Raw genomic sequence first — 6,531 nt, 5'->3', positions numbered from 1 at the left:
TGAACTTTGGGATAAAATGAACTTAACCGAAGGGGTTTGAACTTACTTATTCTGAATGTAAACTCTTATGCCAAAGGGGAATGCCCCCTAATTGGCATTTTGTCAGTGCATCTATCAATTTTTTTTCTCTTTTCTTTCCCTCTTATCCCCAAATTGTTGTAATTTCCCTTTTGTAAAATGCAATATGTTATGCACCTCTAGTCAGAAGAATCTTTAGAGGTATAAGCTGGTTATGTGAAATGATTCATTGGGGAGACTAGACATGTAAATCTTAGAGATTTCAACATGCTCGTCTCCCAATAGAATCACAGGGGGGATTGTGTAAAGGGAATTTCATCTCCTCCCCACTCCTGGATTATCAACCTGTTTCATCCCATTTTGGGTGCCAGTGCTTCATCCATGAATGTGAATAAAAGGGTATGGGTGTGACCCAACTCTGTCTACTTCCCTGAACATGGCACAGAGTGTAGATGGAGAATCATGCAGGAGGATCAACACATGGTCAGACTTAGTTTAGAAAATAGGCTTTAAACTTCTATCTATTTACATTTTTTATTTCAAATGATTATTAACAAATTCTATTGAAAATAAGAACCTGTAGTTATTCATTTATATCTAACACAAATTTTTAGGGAGTTATCTTCTTCCTTGAATTTTGCATTTTCTTTTCCATTTGGCCAATCCTCTTTAAAGAGTTGTTTTCTTCAGTGTTTATTTTTTGCCTCCATTTCCATTCTATTCTTTAGGAATCTGCTTCCTTCAATGTATTTTTTGTGGTTCCATTTCCTGTTGCCTTGATCTTGTTTTTAGGGAGTTGACTTCCTCAGTGAATTCTACTCATTCTCCCATCTCCAACTGTTGTTTTTCTGTCAATTCTCTTAATATTTTGTTTTTTAACTTCTTTTCAAATTTTTCCAAGGATTCTTTTGGGGCCTCACATCCTTTCATACGTTCCTCTGAGGCTTTACATTTTTTCCTTTTTGGTGTTGTCCTTTTCTGAGTTTGAAATTTGGTCTTCCCTGTCACAAAAGTAACTTTCTATGATTACGGTTTTGTTTTGTGTCTTTTTTCCATTGTTCTAGTTATTTTCTTGCTGTCACCTTATGTATCTGCTGAGGTTCAGAGTTTTCTTCTCTGGTACTTGGGATAGACCTGGCTGCCTGTTTCCCATGGTGTGTCTGTCAAGGAGGTGGCTTGGCTTTCTTGCTCTAGGGAGGTTTGCAGCTATTTTTTTTTTCAGCTAGATTCAGCAATCTATGTTACCAGTTCCTGTTGTTTTGTGGGCTGGGCTGGTCCCCACTCTTCTGCTTCCCTTCCCCTGACACATGGGCAGGTCCCACGATCTTGCAGCCTTAGGTATTCTGCTGCCATGTAAGAGTTTGTAGGTTTCCTGTCCTCTCTCCTATATACCTGTGTCAGGTGACTTGGGCTGGGCTCATTCCCATTCTGCAGTTTCATTACCTCTGACAGAGTCATAGCATGTTAGGCTGTTCCAAGTTTTGCCAGTTCTTGCAAATGCTACTCTTACCGGGCTACTTTTTTCTTCTTTTCCCCAGAGAAGGATGTTTCTCCTGTTTTCCTTTGTTTTGAAATGATTTCTTTTCCTTTTGTGTGTGTGTAGGAATCAGAAGAGTGTCCTTTTTTATTCCACCACCTTAGCTCCCAGTATGCAACTCAATTGTTTTTAGTGTATAAAAGTGTGTCTTCCCATCATGTATTCAGGGTCTAGCCCTAAACTGAGGAAGGGATGGATTTGTTGATCAGTTGGCATGCATTATTTAATAAACTGATATGCTCAGAAAATCAAAATTTTGTTTCCCTAGTCATTTCATCTTTTGCTTATTACATTAGGAACCATTTGCCTGTCAAACTGTTTCTGTCTAACTCCTGATGCTCTTGGTACTGGACCTTGGGTCCAAAGTGGATGAGGGCTCAGGTAGTCCAGATCAGAAGCCTCTGATCTCTTGTCCCACCAGGACACTCTAAAAAGGGTAGATTCCAGGTCCCTTCATGAGAATCCAGGGAACCTTAGGAAATGAGAATGAATAATTTAATATGAATATGGACTTTATAAATCATACAGTCCCTCATTCTCATTTTATAGATACCGAAACCAAAATCCAGAGAGTGAGGGATTTGCCTAGGGTCACATGGAGAAGAAATATGATGTCCCGGAAAGTACAATCTATTGAAAGAAAGGAGCCAGATCTCAAAATTCAAGCTTTGGCACTTATTAGGTATGACTTTTGAGAAGTCACTTAGACAACTTTTAGTTATAAAGGCTTTGCTACTGTAAGAAAATCTGGTAATATTGGACCATAACCAGGAAGTGTTAACTTTCCATATTTCATTGTGTCACTCAACCAGAGGCTTTCAGAGTCACAAAGTCATCTTTTCCTCTTCCCAAATTGTCCCCCCCTGAGTTAGGGGCTGGAGGGCTTGATGGTTCTAGCATACAAATCAGGGAGACCAAGGGCAGCTGAGCAGGGTCATGGGTTAACATCTCACTGGCTCATTTTACTTCCTCTGGGAAACATTTGGGTCCTGGCTGGAAGTTGAGTACAGAAGAGTTACTGAGGATCATAGGAACTTAGGATTGGAAGAGACTTTACTCCCAGCTCAGTCTTCTCCTCCATCTAAGTATAGTCATACAACTCATTCTTTGACTTAACAAAACTAAAATATAGAAACATACAGATATAGTCAGACGAAAATCATGCACAATGAGCACACCACGTCCCTTACTTCATCAGCTGAGAAGAGCCAAGAAAACCCCTGGGGCTTTCAAGGACATTGCCAATTATACCCAGAGACAGAGGAGCTGGACCCCTTAGCCTGGTCCCGGGGGGGGGGGGGGTAGAGTCAGGAAGTCTCATGGCAAGGTGGGTATGGCAGAAGGAACCCAGAGGAACAGGCAGACATTGTAAAATGAAGACTATCAGGGTGGGATACAGACCTTAGAACACAGAACGGATGGAACCTGCTACAAAATAGATCATTGGTATTTCCATCTTTATTACATTGGCACTATGACAGTTTGAGATGCATTGGTATTTCTACCATGACCAGAGCTATCCACATGGAAAGAAATCCCTTCCCTCCATTCAGTGCTTCTTTTATTTCTGTCAAAAAAATTTCACAGGGGGCAGCTGGGTAGTTCAGTGGTTTAAGAGCCAGGCCTGGAGGCAGGAGGTCCTGGGTTCAAATCTGGTCTCAGATACTTCCCAGCTGTGTGACCCTGGGCAAGTCACTTGACCCCCATTGCCTAGCCCTTGCCACTCTTCTGCCTTGGAACCAATACATAGTATTGATTCTAAGACAGAAGGTGAGGGTTTTAATTAAAAAAAATTTTTTTTCACAGTTGTCTTTTACAAAGGTTTTGTGGGTCCTGGCATGTTAGGGTCAAAATATTTAACACAATTTGTTAATATTATACATGCTGTTTCTCCTAATTTCTCTTAGTTTCTGTAGTGGTCCTCATAATGATGTGATTTTAATGCTATTATGACACCATTTTACAGATGAGGAAACAGAGAGGTGAAGGGACTTGCCCAGAGTCACACAGAGATTAAATGATTGGGGCAGGATTCAAACTTAGGTCTTCCTGACTCTAAGACTTCCTCTCTATCCTCTTTAACATACCTACTTGCAAGACAAAAAAACAAAGAATGCAGATGACTTTTGAGTTTTTATCTCATAAATTGCTTAAGTAATTATTGCCTTAGGTTTCCTAGATATATAAATACATTCTCTTCAATAGAAATGTCTTAACTTCCTTATTTCTTCTTCAGTATTTAAATATACTATATTTTCATCAATATTAATAGATATTCCCTTCACTGGCATGGCAACCCTTTGATAGGAAAGAGAACGAGAAGGGAAGGAAATAAATATTTTAATAGCACTTATAGCTAGGCACTGTGCTAAGCAAATACCATGCAAATAGTATCCCATTTGAACTTCACAGTAATCATGGGAAGTGTTATTATTCCTATTCTCCAGTTGAGGAAACTAGGCACAGAGGTGAAGAAGCTTGCCCAGGATCACAAAGCTAGTAAATATTTGAAGCTAGATTTGAACCAAGGTCTTCTGATTCCAAGACTGTTGCTCCATCTACTGCACCACCAGCTTTTTAGGTACTAAAACTATTTTGTAAATCTTAAAGTTCTATGTCAGCTAATACCCAAATGGATCTGTGATCTCCTCAATTTGGATGTTCCTTTCACTGATATATATTACAATGCATCCATGCCTGCCTGTCTTGTATGATAATATGCTAAAGGACATTCTCCATTTCTCTGATATCCTAGCGAAAGCATTATAGCACAGGCTGTCTACCTGTCATCTCCTGCTCTCATCATGTGACTAACTTATCTTTTCTTGTTATCTACCAGCCAGTCAACAAGCATCTGTCAGGGACTGTCCTGCTAATACAAATAAAGTCAAAACAATCCCTGCTTTCAAGGAACCCACTAATGGTCGAGACAACATATCAACAACTCCTGTATTACAAATAAGATACAGGATGACTTGGAAGTAATCCCAGAAGGGAGGCACTAACATTATGGAGGACTGAGGAAGGTTTCTTATAAAGGTTAGATTTGAGGGGCAGTTAGGTGGCTCAGTGAATAGAGAGCCAGGTCTGGAGTTGGGAGATCCTGGGTTCGAATCTGGCTTTAGACACTACCTATATGTATGACCCTGGGCAAGTCATTGAATTACAGTTGCCTACCCCTTACTGCTGTTCTACCTTGGAACAAATATTTAATATAGATTCTAAGTCAGAAAGTAAGGGTTTAAAAAAGAAAAAAAGAATGGTGGAGTTTTGGCTAAGACTTGTAGAAAGCCAAGTGGCAGAGATGAACAGGGTGAGAAATTCTGGCATGGGAGACAACTGGTGAAATGCATGGAACCTGGAGATGGAGGGTCATATTATTGGAACAGCAAAGAGGCCTATCTAACTGGATAATGAGCTCCTGGGAGGGAATGAGGTCTAAAACGATTGGAATGGTAGCAGGGGGCCTGGCGATGAAGGGCTCTGAATGCCAAACAGTTTCTATATTTGATCCTGGAGGTGTCAGGAAGCCATTAGAGTTCATTGAATGGTGGGGAGAAGGAAGAGTCGACTTGCTCAGACTTATCAGGAAGCTAATTTTGGCAGCTTGGTGGACTGAAGCTGGGAGAGATTTGAGACAGGGAAGCCAATGAGCAAGCTACTGAAATAGCACCAGAGTGGTGGCGGGGTCAGAGGAGAGATGGACAATTGACAGGCTGAATGAAGGGTAAGAGTGAGAAGCAGGGATGGCAGGGAGGGTGTGGGCCAGGGCGATGGGAGGTGGTGGTTCCCTTAATAGTAATAGGGAAGTTGTGAAGAGGGGAGAGTTTGGGGAAAAACAGAGTGAGTTCAGTTTTGTGCATTTCTTGGATGCAATCATTTACTCCTTTTCTTCCTCCAAATTCCTCACTACATATGGCTGCCTGCTCATACTCACCATGGTCCTCTCCATTGCCCTCTGAGTGATGTTCCTTTTCCGCTCCCTGGGCAGTTGTTTTCCATGGCTCAGCCAACCCCCACCACAGGTGCAAAGTGATTAAAGGGCCGGGTGGGCCTTTGTTTTGGGGAGATATTTGGGACCTTTATGTATTTTTATATTCTTACTTTGTCTCGGTAAAAACTCATAAGGCAGATGGGCAAATAGGGCTAAATGACTCAACCAGCCAAATTTGGTCCTAGGTCATCCCAACTCCAAGCCTGGCATTCTGTCCACTGAGCGGCCTCTCTGTCCTCTACATAGCACCTGGCTACTTCCTGGAGGAGATTCAGCCCCCTTTTCTGTTTAATTTCAAGCCCAATTTATTGGTTTTTTGAACTATCTCTTCCAGATATTTGTCCTGAAGGACGAGCTCTACAAGTTTTCTGTCCAAATGCATTTTACTCTGCAAAATGTTATCTGTCAACCAACTAATAATATCATTATCATCAGGAGTCAGTAGTTGGCCTGTGAGAATTGCTGTGACCCCAAAATTTACAATCCTGTCACTATCATGGTAAAAATTGAGACTCGGCTTATTTGGCCTGATCTTTCTCTGACAATTCCGACTCAGGAGGGCCTATCTAGAACAGCAACAAATATTTATATAGCACTTTGCGGTTTGCAAAGTTCTTTTCATGTTATCTCATTTGATTTTCACCACAATTCTATGAAGTAAGTGTTTTGATTATCCTCATTTTTCAATGATTCACCCAGGATCACGAAGCTGGTATGTCAGGGTAGGATTTTAACTCGGGTCTTCCTGACTTCAAATTCAACGCTCTCTCCACCCTCCTCTCCATTGTCAATACTTATTCATGCCTTATCTGGAGGTGAAGGATTCATGGGAGAGCATGGACCAGAGTGGCACAGGGTGAGGCATGAATGAATGGGGTTCTGCCCTCTCAGAGAGAATACCGATACTGATAGAATCACAAGTCTGTCAAAGTGTCAAGATGTAATTTAAAAAAACAATTAAAACCTTTACCTTCTATCTTAG

This window comes from Monodelphis domestica, chromosome 3, assembly GCF_027887165.1.
Source record: "Monodelphis domestica isolate mMonDom1 chromosome 3, mMonDom1.pri, whole genome shotgun sequence".
Lineage (NCBI taxonomy): Eukaryota > Metazoa > Chordata > Mammalia > Didelphimorphia > Didelphidae > Monodelphis > Monodelphis domestica.
Note: the sequence above shows the minus strand (reverse complement) of the source record.